This window comes from Zootoca vivipara, chromosome 5 (genome assembly GCF_963506605.1).
Source record: "Zootoca vivipara chromosome 5, rZooViv1.1, whole genome shotgun sequence".
In the NCBI taxonomy this organism is placed as follows: domain Eukaryota; kingdom Metazoa; phylum Chordata; class Lepidosauria; order Squamata; family Lacertidae; genus Zootoca; species Zootoca vivipara.
Window position 1 is genome coordinate 90,332,723 of NC_083280.1, and position 17,554 is coordinate 90,350,276.

The 17,554-nt window shown below is 46.5% G+C and overlaps 1 protein-coding gene across 3 annotated transcripts in view; it reads right to left on the minus strand.

Annotated features, from left to right (window-relative positions):
• The window catches only part of FGFRL1 (fibroblast growth factor receptor like 1), a 169,385-nt gene that overhangs the window by 100,978 nt on the left and 50,853 nt on the right, over positions 1-17,554 (minus strand). The window lies entirely within an intron of this gene.

A 17,554-nucleotide genomic window follows, 5' to 3' on the forward strand; every position in this document is an offset into this window, starting at 1 on the left:
CAAGGTGCTTGTTTTAATCTTTAAGGCTCTGCATGGCCTGGGGAGCTTCCTTGCTCAGGGACCACCCCTCTCTCCATGTAAATCCACTCACATGTTGAGGTTCAGTCAGTCAGCTTGATTCTTTGGAATGTGCAAACATCAAGAGCTTAGTTAGGGCAGAAGGACTTTTACGGTGCTCATTTGGGCTGAGCTCAGTTTAGTTTGATTGTGGGATTTTGTTGGTGTTTTTGTTCTTGATGTCTTTATTTTATTTGCGCTTTTATATGAACAATTAGAAAGTTATGCTATATAATAGGTAAATGATAAAGGGACCCCTGACCATTAGGTCCAGTCGTGACCGACTCTGGGGTTGCACGCTCATCTCGCATTATTGGCCGAGGGAGCCGGCGTACAGCTTCCAGGTCATGTGGCCAGCATGACAAAGCCGCTTCTGGTGAACCAGAGCAGCACACGGAAATGCCGTTTACCTTCCCGTTGTAGCGGTTTCTATTTATCTACTTGCACTTTGACGTGCTTTCGAACTGCTAGGTTGGCAGGAGCTGGGACCAAGCAACAGGAGCTCACCCCATTGCAGGGATTCGAACCGCCGACCTTCTGATCAGCAAGCCCTAGGCTCTGTGGTTTAACCCACAGCGCCACCTGCGTCCCATGCTATATAATATTTATTTTAATTAAATAAACGCATGCATATAGTTACATGGAGGTGGGTCGTCTACCTATTTTGCCTGTTTATCAAAGAGATTACTTTGGAAGCAAAAGCTGCTTCTTACCATAAGGCTGTAGGGCAGGGGTCAGCAACCTTTTCCAGCCGTGGGCCAGTCCACTGTCCCTGAGACCATGTGGTGGGCCAGACTATATTTTTTGGGGGGGGTGAACGAATTCATCAATATTACATCGTATACTCAAGCAGAAATATCTGACAGTAGAATTAAAGCTTTTTTCCCACTGGGTTTCTATTTTTAAAAATCCTATTTCATACATTATAAGAAGTGGCTCCCATGTTGCTGCAGGTAAAGTATATACCAGACTTTTAGTAATGAATCCGACAAAGCCACTTGATGTAGGTCAGGCACGTCCAACAGGTAGATCGTGATCTACCGGTAGATCACTGGACGTCTGTGGTAGATCACTGGTAGATCACTGGCTCCCCTCAAAGAAGCTCAACAACTTTGTCTCCCAGGGCCGGCGCGTCCATTCAGGCGCCAGAGAGTGGCCTGAAACTGCTCTACAGCTGACAGGCACAGTGGAGGTGGCCCCAGGCTCGCGCTCCCCGCGCGGAGCTCTAGAGGCGCGCGGAAGCGCGAGCCTGAGGCCACCTCCCTGCGCCTCTCAGATGTTTTTTATTTTATTTTTATTTTTTCAACTTTTTTATTTTTTCTATTTTCTATTTCTATTTTTCTATTTTCTATTTTCTATTTTTATTTATTTATTTATTTATTGGGGGGCCCGCCAGAAGGTGATCTCACCTAGGGCGCAAAAAACCCTAGCACTGGCCCTGTTGACTCCCCTAAAAAAGCTCAACAACTTTGACCTGAACCCCTAAAAGACGGGCTTTCCTCCCTAAAAAAAGCTCAACAACCTGAACCCCCCAAAATGGGGTAGATCACTGCCTCTTTTTAACTCTGTGAGTAGATCGCAGTCTCTTGGGAGTTGGCCACCCCTGCTGTAGGTAATTATGGCAATGGCTGCCCCTCCTCAGAGGAGTGAATGAGCAGTTATTGTTTGTGACAATTTAGCTCACATTCAAAAGGTGTGGAGATAAGAGCAACTCAAACCAGTTTCTCTGCTTGGTCAATTGTCTTACCTGCGCTAACCAATTGAAGCAACCCTGACCCAAAAGAAGACTGAGTGACTGAAAGGCGCGGGGAGGAGACTTCCTTCCATTTCAGCCTGCCTGCCTTGCAGTTACGCAAAAAGAGAAAGGGAGCGAATGTGGAGTTACGCTTTGGGCCCCCACCAAAACATGTAGCTTCCCCTCCTCAAGCATCACCCGCACCATCCAGGCATCAGCACAGCTTTCAGGGGCAAGAAATTGCTCAGGGTTTCAGATTATGGGAAGAAGAAAACACATAAAGACTTATTCACTTCAGGCTGTGAAGATTCGCGTGTCACGGGGCAGGACCAAATTTCATACCAATCTGGGCTCAGGCCTAGCCAAGGGACAGACTCTACCTTGGTCAGCCATTGTGAGAAACTGCCTTCGGAAGAGTGTTTCACAGTGTCCTGAGTTTGTGTACTTCTTGCTGTTGGATAAGGAAAATTACGTTACCTCACGTGTTTCTTTATTTGTGTCGACTGCCAGGAAACTAAAAGTCAAATTTGCAGCTCGACTCTGAATGCCGTTTTTCTTTGCTTTGGGCTTACACCTAAACAAACAAAGTTGTCCTGACTCTGCCTTGGACCTCCTGGTGGGTGACCTTTACAAAAGGCAAGCAAGGCTTTGCTCCTGCTTCTCAATCTCTCTGCAGATTTCAACACCTTTGGCCATAGGGATCCTCCTAGACTGTATTACAGAGGTTCTGGTCCTACTTATGGGGCCAAGTCCAGAAAGTAGCGCTGGGAGACAGCTTTTTAGCCCCTGGTAGTTACACTGTGGGCTGCCACAGGGCCCGATTCTAACCCTAATGTTATTTAATGCTGGGAGAGAGCAGTCATTGGGAGTTGGGGGACAATGAGAATGAGCTCTATTTCGGTACAACATCTGCATTGGCTGTGGAGGCCCTGGACCATGGCCCTAAGTGTATTGGTAGGGCAGGTGAGGGGAAATAAGCTGAGCTTGAATCATGAAAAGACAGAAGCACTGTGTGTGAGTTGTTCCCGTGTCCAAGAAATTGGTCAACTGCCTGCCCTGGATTGGTGCTGAATTCACCCCCGACAGAGCATTTGTAAATGGGTGTGTCTGAATCCAACTCTGTTGTCAGAGGCCCAGGTAGCCTTGATTGTTAGAAGACCCTTTAGCCAGCTGTGACTTGCGCAATAGCTACAGCTATTCCTGGCCAAGAAAATATTGCCCTCAGTAGCTCAGCCACTGGTGACTTCAAGATTAGATTACAGCAATGCACTCTGTGTGAGATTTCCTTTGCACTTGATCCAGAGCCTGCAGTTACTGCAAAATGCTGCAGCACAGTTGCTAACAGGATCGAGACCCTGTCTGCACAGAACACCTCTGCTTAGAGATCTGCACTGGTTGCTCTTTTGCTACCATGCCAAGCTCAAGGCGTTACCATTAGTATATAAAGTTCTTAATGGCTTGGGACAAATTTGACTGTGGGATTACTTTACCCCATATATGCTAACAATTTAAGGAGTAACACTTCTTCTTGATTCCCCCCCCCCAAAAAAAAATATTCCACTAGATCATAAAAATATCAAAGGGCTTTACAGAATAAAAATGTAAAACCATGCAATAAAAACAATTAAACAGTTAAAAACAAGACATCAGTAACCATTGTGGGTGACGGGGTGGGTGTACTCTTAATTGCCTGCATAGGCCTGGTGGAATTGAAAAGTTTTCAGCTGCAGGCATTTAAAAGTTGGCACAGAAGGTGCCCAAATGAATCTCTGTTGGCAGGGAGTTCCACAGGACTGGGCTGATGACACTAAAAGCTCCATTTCTTCTTGTTGTCAAACAAGCATCACCAACTCAGGGAATGACCAGCGGCGCTCCTGCAGACATCCTCGGCGACCAAGCTGAAGTATAAAGGTTCAGGCAATCCCAGAGGTATCAAGTTGTTCAGGGCTTTGTAAGGTAACGCAAGAACCTTGAACCTAGTTTTGGTAACAGATGGGCAGCCAGTGGTGTCACATGACATGACCAGGAGCTCCCAGCAGCAATCTGGCCACATCATTCTGCACCAGCTGGAGCTTCCGAACCAGATCCAAGGGCAGCTTCACATAGAGTGCATTATAGTAATCTATTCTCAAGGTTACCAATGCATGAACTACTGTGGTAAGGCTCTCCCTGTCCGGGAATGGCAGTAGTTGGCCAATCAGAAGGAGCTGGTAAAAGGCACTCCTAGCCACAGAAGACACTTGGGTCTCTAGAGCAGCGTTTCTCAACCGGTGTTCCGCGGCACACTACTGTGCCGCGAGACGCTGGCTGGTGTGCCACGACGAGAAGGGCGATTTGCATTGTCACGTCGCTGACCCGCCGGAAAGGAAGCCGGCCGGGTCACGACGCGAGGCGAGCGCCTGCGTCGTGACCCAGCCGGCTTCCTTTCCGGCAGGTTAGCGCTGGCTATTGGCGTGACAATGCAAATCGCCCTTCTCGGCGCCGCACGTCGCGGCAAAATTTAGAGTCGGCATCCAGCCGGAGGCCAGAGAGGGCACCGCCGCCGCCTGGGGAGGAGGAGGCAGGCGGGGAAGGCTGTGCAGGGCTTCCCTTCGCCAGGCCAGAGCGGCGGCGGCTGCCTGGGGCGGTTGGGAGGGAGGCGGCGGCAGCTGCGCGCCCGTGTCTGCCCGCCTGGGGTCTGTGCGTGCCGTCTAACGTGTCCCCGCTCGCTCCACAGGCTCTGTGCCTGGTGGGTCCGCCTGGCTACCGCGCAGCAGTTCTTCAGTGGCATGCTTTACGTCTCCCCTCCAAACTAAACTAAATATAGGGCGGCACAGAGTTGGTGTGCCGCGGGATTTTTTTTCATAGAACAAGTGTGCCGTGGCCCAAAAAAGGTTGAGAAACACTGCTCTAGAGACAGAGATGCATCCGGAGTACCCCCACGCTATGCAGTTGCTCCTTCAGAGGCAGTGCAACCTCATCCAGAACAGGTAGCTTGCCAATTTCTCAAACATGGGAACCACCGACCCAAAGAGCCTCCGTCTTTCCCAGGATTCAAATACAGTTTATTGGCCCTCTTCCAGCCCACCACTGCATGCATATGGTTTGTATTTCTAATCAAAGCTTAATTTTGCAGTTCACAAGTTGAACCTACGCATTCAGAAGCAGCGCCACCATGAATGAAGCTTACTCCCAGGAAAATAGACATAAGACTACACAGTCATGCCCCAAACAAGTTTTGGAAGGTATCACAATCTCCCAGTTTTGTAGTAAAAATTCTTAGAAAATTAAAACTGGCATACTTATTAGCCCAAATCCATATTTTCCCAGTTTTTGAAGTTTGAACTAGAAAATGACAAAAAGTAGATTTTGTTTAATATTTAAAGGAACTATCAAAAGCTGTGGAATGAATCGATGATGATGATGATGATAAAGTAATTTTGTGGGCTCATCAACCTATATAAATCCCGACAGTGCAAGAAGCAAATATTAACTTAAATTGGGCTTACTCCCAGGTAAATGTGTAGAGCAGGGGTGAGGAATCTGTGTCCCTCATAATGTTGTCGAATTTCAATGGCCATCAGCTTCAATTGCCATGGCCAACATAGAAGGTGTGGTGTGGAGGAGGAACCCCCAACCCCGAAGGATATGGAGTCATACAATTTCATCAGTGTGTTTTGAGAAGTGCAGATAATACTGTTACACTATCGCGTCAGGACTGAGTTTCACAGGTAGATAGTAGAAACTAACACTTGACTACTAAGGCCAGCCAAAAGCTGCAAACCTCCAAATTATCCACAACAAAATGAGGGTGGGAGAGAGAGAGAGATGGAGAACAGAGATGGCACCAATTGTGGTTTATAGGCTGTTTAAACTATAACTGAAACTTACTAGCTTCCAAGCTGCTAATGTTACGTTCTAAAAAAAATAAAAATCCATAAGTCAGAATTACAAATTGGTAAGTTTCAAATGATTCCACATACAGATTCTGTAGGTTATCAGTTCTTTGCTTTCCTGATTGTAATCAATCCTGGACCCTGATTAGTTTCACGGTATGGACCCAACAGCAGAACAAAAAGACCTTTATTCCTTTTGCTTATTATTATAAAACCTAATTCACTGGGAAGGGCAAGGTGGAGCTGGACGTCAGTCCTATCAAGTAACATTAATGTTCAGCCAAGATATGGACCCTCTGTTTGAACAAGAGAGACAGTCTTTGAAGAACATAATCTGAGCTGCCACAATGGCTAATGGAAAATTAGCTGCTCCAGTTACCTTATGGGATGGGGGTCTGGTAAAGTGTATCTGGGCTCTCTTTTATAAAGATGCTGGATTTTTATTGATTCAAATGGTAATTGCAGAGAATACAAAATGCATCGTCTTCAAAGGGTAGGAAACAAGGAGAGAGGTTAGGTTTCTTCAGTTCACATTAAGGTTGCACATTTCGGTTCATTGCCATGGGTAAAAAAATCCCAAACCATTTACTGTTTAATTCTCCCTTCCCCTCTCATTTCCTAATTACAGTTTTAAGGAAGTCCTATTCAGGAGCTCAATCCTCACACGGTTAGATTTGTGGGAGGGGAAGAGCAGGGCTGTGCAGCCTTGTCCCTCCCCTCCATTGTACTCCCCTTCACCTGGCTACCCCAATTCTTGGTACACAGGCAGAAAAGCAGGGTGACGGCTCTAGGCATCTGGGCTCCTCAAGCAGCTCAGAACTCTGGTTGCCCAAGGTTCAAAATTGTGTTGTACTTTGTTGTACAGAGATTCAAAACATGTGTACACAGACCTTCCCACCAACAGGCTGAGGGTGGCAGGACCAGAAAGGATGGATTCCCCCTGTCCAGTTTCTGGCCACCCACTGCAGCATCATATAACACAGCCCACAATGTCCAGCAGGTCTCCCAACTCTCTGGAGGTGCTTTCCAGTGGGTACAAGGAGCAGCAGGAGGAAGGTAAACATCAGTCTGGTCCTTCATCTGTGCAGCCACTGAATACAACTTTATTATGTGTCATCTCAAGCCCTTCCCCTTGTTATTCTTTGCCTTCCTTGAAGTCACCAGGACCATTTGTTTTAGCCGTGGTTTTCACTAAACAAACACATTAGGTCAGAAACGTCTCATCGTATTTCTCATTTCGACTCGCATCCCCCAATACGAATTGTGAAACCAAGCAGCCTTGAACCTCAGACTTGCACCGTCTCTCCTTATCTAGGTTTGCAAAGGATGGAAGGCTGGTGACATTTCGTAAGCCACATTCAGGCATTAGAAGGGATGACATGAAGGTGAGGGTGCAGTGGGGTCAAGAGCATTAGCTAAGCCCAACCTTCATCACTCGCCTTCCAACTCATGAAAGGCAACCACCTGAAGTTTGAAAATTGGGGTTCTGAACAGGGCTATGGCTTTGCCTGTTGCCCAAACCCAGCAAAACTATATCTTCTATTGTGCATTTCTCCCCATCCTTAGTGTGTGCATGGATTAGTGTGCTAGTCAGGGCAAGTCCTTCTCCCCCATCTCTATTTTCCTGCCCCGCTCCACTTCAATGCATCATTTGTGAACTTCTCTCTTATAGAGGGAAACCAGACTGTAACTGCAGAACAAAGAGAGGACGGAAGGCCACAACAATCACCACCACTGAATTTTCCAAGTACGTTTGTGGGGTGCAAATAACAAAATCCTTTTGAGGCCTGCCCACCTGGCAGGGAGCTGAAGATGGCAACAGAAGGCCGGAAGCGCATTTCATTTAGACAGTGCAGTTACATCAGTGGGTCAGTATTGTGTGGAAGCAGTTTCGACTAGCATGGGTGCATGTGCAAAGGAACCACCATGTCTCATCAAGGAACAGTTTATGGGACCTAAGGTGGCTTCTGTTCCAGACCCTATGCTTAGCTGTGACTTGAAGCACATCTTTCAGATCCTAGGCCAACACTGGTTTTCTAACCACAAGAGAAACATCAAATTATTTTTTACACTGCAGAACTGTTTCAACAATAAAGAACTCTCCAGACTAGCCCCTATCATTTTATAGCAGCTCGGCAGCTCTAGACTATTTCTGAAATAAAGCCTAAGGAGAAACAGAAGACTCAAATAAAAGACAATGTGATTTCCTACATTATATAGGGAGGAAATCTCATCAGTGATCTCTTTCATACAGAAGAATGGTCAGCAGATTTTCCATTTATTTCTATAATACTCTAAAACAGGCTAAGAATGCTAACCAAATAGGAACCTGGAGAACACCAGACTCCACAACTCTAGCTGAAGGGCCACAACTCTAGCTGGTTTTCAGGGAAGAAACCTATTTCATTGGAGGCCACCACTATAGGCAACACCAAAGGGTAACTATTCCTTTGGGCTGACCCTACTTGTAGGATTTCTCCACGTGCCATTTCCAGAAAGCATAATACAGTCGTACCTTGTAAGTCAAATGGAATCCATTCCAGAAGTCCGTTCGACTTCCAAAATGTCCGGAAACCAAAGCACAGCTTCTGATTGGCTGCAGGAAGCTCCTGCAGCTAATTGGAAGCTGCGGACGCCCCATCGGACGTTCAGGTTCCAAAGAACGTTCACACACACTCACTTCCGGGTTTGCAGCATTCGGGAGCCAAAATGTCCGAGTACCAAGATGTTCAGGATCCAAGGTACAACTGTACTTGGTTGCGAGGCTCAGCATTCTTCCAGCACGGCTTCACACCACACACCTTCAGACATACTTCAGTCAACTATCAGCAAATCAGAAATCTGGCATCTGTTTTTTCGTTGCCTGCTAATTCTATGCTGCTTTATTCCTGGCCAGATCCTTCACTCCTCTTGCACTCCAAAGTGGAGCAAAGTCTTCCAAAGGATTACATCTAAATCCTGGAGCTTTTCCTAAACACTTTTCTAATTTTAATTGCCAGGGGTGGGGCAGGTAACTGATGATTCATCGGCATCCAAGCCATCACATGAGCTGTCAGGTTCTTTAGCATGCTGCCCAAAGAGATGTTTTATTATCTTTCAGAACCAGCTTCGATAGATTTAAATTTCCATTGCTCCTCCGAAAAGACATGCTACGTATCCCTGACATCTAAATTACAACTGATGCTCACTTTAAACTATGGCCTTTATCTTGCTGCATTTCAGCTGATAACTAAACTATGTAAAACAGACTTGCTGGAATCCAAGCAATGACAAAGTTATCAGGCGCAAAAGAGCATGAGGCTTGGGAACTCAGTGGAAACCTTCAGGGGCTGGAAGAGATTAAACAGGGTTTGTTGAGGCTGCAAGAATGCCAGCAATTCAGGCATATATCACACACACACACACACACACACACACACACACACACACACCCTCTTTGCTGCTGCACATTATGGTCACTTTAGTCTGAAAGCTGAAATCACTAAGAGGCATTCTGGTTTTATGAAACTCTCCAAGCTGTAACAAGTTGTCTCCCTTGCCCCTCTATTCCAGCTGAACTATTTAAAATTTTTAAAGATGATGCTGTTAAGGTGCTACACTCAATAGACCAACAAGTTTGGAAAACTCAGCAGTGCCCAGAGGATTGAAGATCAGTCTACATCCCAATCCCAAAGAAGGGCAGTGCCAAAGAATGCTCCAACTACCACACAATTGCGCTCATTTCACACACTAGCAAGGTTATGCTTAAAATTCTACAAGGCAGGCTTAAGCAGTATGTGGACCGAGAACTCCCAGAAGTGCAAGCTGGATTTCGAAGGGCAGAGGAACCAGAGACCAAATTGCAAACATGCACTGGATTATGGAGAAAGCTAGAGAGTTCCAGAAAAACATCTACTATGCAAAAGCATTTGACTGTGTTGACCACAGCAAACTATGGCAAGTTCTTAAAGAAATGGGAGTGCCTGATCACCTCATCTCTCTCCTGAGAAATCTCTATGTGGGACAAGAAGCTACAGTTAGAACTGGATATGGAATAACTGATTGCTTCAAAATTAGTTCAAAACGACTAAGATCATGGCCACTGGTCCCATCACCTCCTGGCAAATAGAAGGGGAAGAAATTGAGGCAGTGAGAGATTTTACTTTCTTGGGTTCCATGATCACTGCAGATGGTGACACCAGTCACAAAATTAAAAGACGCCTGCTTCTTGGGAGAAAAGCAATGACAAACCTAGACAGCATCTTAAAAAGCAGAGACATCACCTTGCCAACAAAGGTCCGTATAGTTAAAGCTATGGTTTCCCCAGTTGTGGTATGGAAGTGAGAGCTGGACCATAAAGAAGGCTGATCACTGAAGAATTGATGCTTTTGAATTATGGTGAAAGTCCCACGGACTGCAAGAAGATCAAACCTATCGATTCTTAAGGAAATCAGCCCTGAGTGCTCACTGGAAGGACAGATCCTGAAGCTGAAGCTCCAATACTTTGGCCACCTCATGAAGACTCCCTGGAAAAGACCCTGATGCTGGGAAAGATTGAGGGCACAAGGAGAAGGGGACGACAGAGGATGAGATGGTTGAACAGTGTTCTCGAAGCTACCAACATGAGTCTTACCAAACTGCGGGAGGCAGTGGAAGACAGGAGTGCCTGGCGTGCTCTGGTCCATGGGGTCACGAAGAGTCAGACATGACTAAATGACTAAACAACAAGACACAAGGGGCAAGTTCTAAGAATGGCTGACCTTGCTAAACCATATAATTTACTGGCCGACAGTGGGTTATAGGCACATGTGCATACAAAGACACACACACATACACATGCAAAAAGGCACCCTCCTTTCCTAAAAGTGTCAAGAGAAAACAAAGGAACCAGGAACACATTCACTTGGACAGTACTTCTGGATCATTTAAGTCACAGTGCTTGTAAGGGAGATCAAAGGCCACCGTCCTAGAATCTACCAAACACAGTCTATACTCCTGCTGAAATAAATTAAATTATTCCAGAGTGAGAACCAGTTCGAACATTCAGCAGGAGTGTAGTGTTTCAGCCCAAGTGAGGGGAAGGAAATAGCATGCCTGAATGCTCCCCAGGGGAGAGGGGGGAACCCGACTCCATGGATATAGGAAAATGCTGTCAGAGAGAAGAATTCAACCCAGTTTTATCTGTTGGGTAAACATTCAAGCATGCAATCCTTTAAGTACTCTTTGTGGTTCCTTATCCCTCCTCGTGATTAGCAAAATGAGAAGAAACCATGTAAAGCAAAATTTGGAATTATTTAGGGGAAATGAATTGTGCAAACTATCACAATTTGCATTGTCTGGACTCTGGAGGGTCATTCCATATCAAGTGATCCAACTTTTTCATCCAATTTTCTTAGTATTTTGTACACTTGTTGAATGATCAAAGCTAAGCTTAAATATAAAATTTTAATTTTACTGTTTCTCAGAGACTAATCTACATTCATATTCGGAATGTCATGCATGCAAGTTTTGTGCCTTTCTGCATAATGTATTTGTTTTTTAAAAAATATTTGAATTTTTGTCCAACAAAAAAAATCTCACTTGTGATAATGGGAAGCAAAATAATGTTTTTGCATTTTATCTCATAGGAAGAGGGGAAATAATACCCTTTTGAGCTCATGCTGAAAACTACTTGAAGGTGAGTAACATCAGGTCTGAAATTGGGTGTGAACTTTATTACAGTGGTACCTCTACTTACGAATTTAATGCGTTCCGAAAGCACATTCGTAAGTTGGAGAAAAAATGTAAGTCGAATCCCATAGGAATGCATTGGGAGAAAAAATTAGTAAGTCGAAGCAACCCTATCTAAAAATTCGTAAGTAGAAAAAATCCTATCTAAACTGCATCCAAGATGGCGGACGGAGTAGAAACATTCGTAAGTAGAGTTATTCGTAAGTAGAGGTACCACTGTATTCCATCTTCTTATATTCATAAATAAAGATGGGGTCCAGATCCCTTATGAATAGTTTTAGCAGAGTCTGTAAATCTGAAAAGTAAACAGCTTTTCCAAATAATTACTAAGATATGAAGGAATTGAGGCTACTTTATGCTGGGACAAAATATCACCCATGGCTCCCTTTCCTAGTCTTCTACCACTGCGTCTTCCGACAGAGGAAAAGCAAGAAGATAGGGCGTGAACATCTGGCCCTGCCAGCATAGCATGCAGCCCTGCTCCAGGCAGTTAGGGTTCCAAGGATGTAACCAAAGGAAGAAGTAAATGCACCAAGATTTCTTCACCTCAGGTGGCCATGCTAAAATCTAGGTTGCAGAGCAGAGTTGACGTCACAAGGTGCTTGTTATCTCCTGGAAGGCTGGTCCTGACATGCCACCTTTGTCAGCTCAATGTATCAATATACTGATGAAGCTTTTTATATGAAGCTGCAGTTTGCAGGGGCAGCCGGTGCCCATTGGGTTGGTTGGTGGAGCAGAAGGAAGGGACACCAACAGAAAAATGACCATCGGAGTCAACTTTTCCCAGGTTTGTTCCCATCCTGCCTGCTGCCGAGTTCCACAAGGGCATCACTGAGGCGAAGGAGGAGAAAGGAAACAGCCAGCACCACCATTACCACCATTTTCTTACCTTCAAGTAAGAAAGCAATGGGCGGGCAGACGGAGGGCAGGTTTGGTGGGGCAATGCTCCACTTGCCCCAATGGACCAGCCTCCCACCCTCCAGTGGGAGTTCTGTGGAAAGGCACAGACCTTGCATCCATGAGGTCTGGAATATGAATGGAGACCAGTCTCCGAGAAATAAACCTAAGAAGACACAAACACACCCCTGAAACAGTACAGTGCAATTAACAAGAACTGCCTAAGGCAGTGATGGGCAACCTTTGAGCTTGCTGTGTCAAAATTCGCCAAAAAACCGAGCATAACTCGGGTGGTGTGTCAATTCGAGAAAAAAACCATAATTTCGTAATATTTATAGTTTAAATAACAAAAATGTATAATTGTAATATATAACTGTATTTAGTAAACCAAAAACTAATTATTTAACCAAACCAAACCAAAAAAACCCTTATTTATCACAAGGTGCCCAGAGTTGTCGAGCTTTTTGGGGGGAGCTGCTAACCAAAGTTTTGGAGGTTTTTGGGGGGGATGCAAAAGTTGCTTTGCTTTGGGGGGGAGGAATGCCCCAAAGCTGCTGCGCTTTTTTTGGGGGGGGAGAAGAGAAATAAATGATGAATAATAACTTTGCTGGAACTAACACGCAGCACCAACATACTCTGCCAAAGCACCAGAAAAAACAGCACAGAAAGGGTTAAAAACCAATCTCTGGCTACCAGCAACAGCGGAGACAAGCTCTAGCTGAGACAAATGGGGGGGGGAACCCAACAACAACAGCCGAATGGGCTGATGGGGCGCGTGCCAGCAGTGAGGGCTCTGCGTGTCACGTCTGACGCGCGTGTCATAGGTTCGCCATCGCTGACCTAAAAGGTATACATGCATAGGATTTTACTATGAAGCATCCCTAACGAAGTTTAAGGAAAGTTCCTTAGAAACACCTACCCGCATCATTACAAGGAGAATGTCTGACTCATAGGTGAAAATTCTGCTTTTCTAACTGCGCCACTGTATCCTCCTTTGACACTTTCCTAAACGGTCTGTGTGAAATAGAGATACTATGTGAAAATGGCACTTTGGTAGTGTCAGGGGGACTCCCTACAGGGAGCCTCCCCCCATCATCCTGACCAGCACTTCGCCCAGCGACAGCACTAGCAGCGGGTCAGGGGGAAGCGGGATGGAGGAGGGAAGGCTCAGCGAGGCATCAGAGCCCATGCCTAGGGGAGGAGGGAGGCTTCGAAGCCCAGGCACTGCCCCAGCCAGCAAGGGGAAGAAGGGGCACCGCTCCTTCCAGCACACAAATTGAGGCGCGCGCCCAAATGTAGGGCTAGGGGGCGGCGTTTCGGGGTCCCCAGGCTATTATGCTAGCCCCGAAGCATACGGGCACCATTGCCGGATTCTGAGAGTGACTAGGAGGTCATGTTTTCTGCTATCTCTGCACTGTAAATAGTATGCACAATAAAACCCTTAAAGACAGAACGGACTGGAGCGTCTTTACTCGGGAGTAGCCGCAACAGCTCCCTGACAGGTAGAATCATAATTTTCATAATAATGATTCCTGTTCACCAAGAAACGCTTGATTTATTCCCCAGCTTGAAGTATGCACAGGGAATGCAATGCTATGCATATCAAACAAGATATAAGTGCCACTAACTTCAGTTGGATTTGCTCCCAGGTAAGTATATATAATATTGAAGCTTCAGACAGGAAAATACTTCAAGAGCAGCTCCTTTCCTGTGTACAAGTCAAGACCTTTGCTGTCTCTCACCTCAGGAGATGTGGTCACCTCACATTTTGATGCAACCATCATTCACAATTGTCAGGAAAGTGTGCTTGTGCTAGACATTTTATGACAAAAAAATTAAATGATCGCTAGTAAAAAGAAACAAATGTGGATCTGAGTAAGAATGTGGCAACAACCCAATCTACTAATAGTTTCACGCAGAATCAATTCAGGCAAAATAAGACAAGTTTATTTAGAATGGAAGCTTTGCTTCCATTTTTTAAACTAACCCAATTTCTCTGTTACATCCAAATTTAGGGAACTCCACTATAATTAGTAAATAAAAATTGGATAATAAAACAAGGGTTGACCCTGGCTTTCTTGAACAAGTCATTGTTTATGCTATTCAAAGTTCCCCAAGTTCATAAATGACAGAGAACTCTGGTTAATTTAGAAGTGGAAGCCTATATTCTCCTCACAACAAAACCACTGAAGGGGAAGTGGGGAGGACAAGAGCCCAAGACTCATATATGGAATGCTAAACCGACCATAGTTTATTATTTGAAAAAGCCCTGCACAGGCAGGCAGCAGGGAGGAGAGCAGAGTCGGCCTGCATTTTATGGAAACGTTTCTGAACGTCTGGAGCCAGCTCTGGGAGTGCCTTAAAGTGATGCCATGTTTCTGCTGAGGGCAGGTATCATTTCCCTCCTCTGCAGTTCTCCTCCATGCCTTTCCTGCTAAAGAAATTGCACCGCAATTAATTTCACCCTGACCATTTCAGGCCTTCATCTCTCCAGTCGCCTGTTTTAATATGATGGTGGTTGTGGCGGCAGCAACCGCCCACATGCTTGGATTCTTTTCTCATTAGTCAAGTGACCTTTATGTTGATTCAACTTGCTTTCTTTCTTTTTTTTACAGTCTCCCAAGATTGATCTTTCCAACACAGGCCCCATTCACCTTTAATCTCAGCCTCTGTTTAACTTGTCAAGATTTCTAGCAAATCCACACAGCCCAAGCAGTGTCTTTGCAGCATGTTACTCTTGCTTAAAGTTACTCCTCTTTGGCACTGAACCACGTACTCAAAGCAAACTTCATGAATGCACACAGAGCGCATTCAGACTCCCAACGGCAAAAAAGTCAAGTCCATTTACCTTGCATCTGAAGTTCATTAACATAACATATCTGAGGGCAGATCCTTTATCAATAATTCTGGGGCTCTGCTCCTTTGGGCATGTAACTTGCTTGTTGATTGGTTTAAACCAAAACCAGGATTTGCCTCCGTATTTTGTCAGCCGTATTTATCTCTGGCTGCAAAGCAGCCGCTCCAGTGCCAGACAAATGAGAGGGACAAGCAAAGTTCACTGCGCATCTCTTTAATAAGGAAGAGGGTGGCTCAGGTTACTACAATACATAAGACCATGATGATAACCAACTTGCAGTCCTGCCTCTTCAGTGCAGAGTGCAGTATTGCACATCAACACATGCCCTTTGTACAACCGGCACAATGCAGGACTAACAGCTGCAGCCTCACTCACATGACCAACTCAATTCCTCATTCCTAGCTCAAGGGCAATGGGTAGTCTTGTAATATTGTCTGGTTGATTTTTCACCTGGACCTCTGGTACCTGCCATCACTTCCTGCCTCTCAAGAGGGTACAAGTGGTAAATGTGAACCAAGTTATCCTTCCAAGCAGTAACCTTAATCAGAGGGTCAGAACAGGGACTTTGCAGTGAAGCAAAACCAAAAGGCCTCTTTGGTCTGAGGTGCCAATCTCTGCTCCCCCACTTATTTCAATTAAGTGTTTATCAGTATGATGGGCGTGTGGAGAGACGGCCACCACCAAACCCTAAGATCAGGTTGTTCAGAATTATCTGAAGAAAGGGGGGTTGTATTTCTTGAAAGCTCTTCTGTCAAGTGCTACACCGTTACCCTGGCAAATAATACTGCCCCAAACTTGGCCACATTTCTTCATGTCCTCAAACTTGCTTCTCTGCTAACTTTTGAAAAGGACTCGACTTTGAAGGCATTTTCAGTACAACTTTGATTGTGTGCAGATAAATGCTCTGCTTATTTTACCAATTCCAATGTCACAGGCTCCCTTGCCATTCTTTCCGCACACCAATAGCAGAAGGTGGGAGGGTAGTGTCACAGTGGCCGGAGTGGACTACTTCAGAGTAAAGACGCTACGCAGCTCTGCATTTTATTCTTTTATTGGTGCTGCGTATTTACAGTGCTCAAGTCATTGCTATTTACACGGAGCGATGTTGTCAGTCGGTTTCAGAACCTCCTAATGGCTTTTGGCGCGTCTTTCTCCAACACAAAAGCTTTGGCAGACCCATCCTCTTGCCCCTCCTCTTCCTGCGTAATTCTGGAGTTGGGGGGATGGGTCTTCCCCCCTTACTTGCCCCTTCCTGTCCCACCTGGGACCCTGGCTCCTCTACCTTGCCTGAGCCTCGGACACGACTTCCTGCTTCCCCACTGGAATCGGAACTCTCCCTGCTTTCCCCTTTGCTCGGGGACGGGCTTGAACTCAGGAGGGGAGGGACTTCGCGATATCCCCTGTCCCTCACATCCACCCCCCTCCCAAGCTCTCCTTCACCCCTCCCCAGGCCCCCCCCATGTGTCGGTGACGACTGGAAGCCTAAAAACTCGGTGCTCTCCGAGCCCGTTGGTGTGAACACCTCCCCCCAGTCCTGCGAGCCCCCCCCTTCCGCCTGGGAGGACGGGAATCCCAAAAAGTCCGTGGCGTCAGAGCTGGTGGGGGTAAAAATGTTTTGCCAATCTGCTCCTTCCTCTGACTGGGTGGATCTTGGCGACACCCATACCTCATCCTCTGGTTCCTCAAACTCCGCTTCCCAGCGCCATGGTGAGCTGTTCTCCCGTGCCTCCTCCTCCTCCCCCTCCCTTTCCATGTGCCAGGGCTTGGGTCTGTGGGGAAAGAGGGCGTGAAATTCTTCCACCAAGAATTCCTCCTGTATCTGAGTGGCGGGAACCCATTCATTCTGGGACGGTGGAGCATCCTCCCATGCCATGAGGTACTCCAGGCCCCCCACCCCCCACCTTGAATCCAGGATGGCCGTGGCCTCATTGAGTTGCTCCCTGCTTTCCCTCTCCCCCCCTCCCTCGGGGGTTTGTTCGCTGTCTCTGAGCCTGCTGCTTTCCCTGTACGGCGACAGCAGCGATCTATGAAACACTGGATGCACCCTCATGTCCTCTGGCAGTGCCAGCCTGTATGCCACCGGGTTGACCTGTTGCGTGACCGTGAAGGGGCCCAGCCATTTGGGTGCCAGCTTTTTGCACCTCCCTCTGGTGGGAAGGCCCTCCGAGGACAACCACACCTTGTCCCCCACCCTGATGACCTCCCCTTGTCGCCTGTGGCGATCTGCCCCCTTTTTGTACGCTTCCTTGGCCCTCTCCAAGTGTTCTCTGAGCTGCTGGTGCACCGTCTCCAGTTCCTCTGCCCAATCCTCAGCCTGTGGGCCCTCCTCCTCCTCCTCCCTCTCCCTCTCTGGGAAAGATCTGAGGTCGCGCCCGTAATTGGCCTTAAAGGGCGACACCCCTGTGGAGACGTGCACTGCATTGT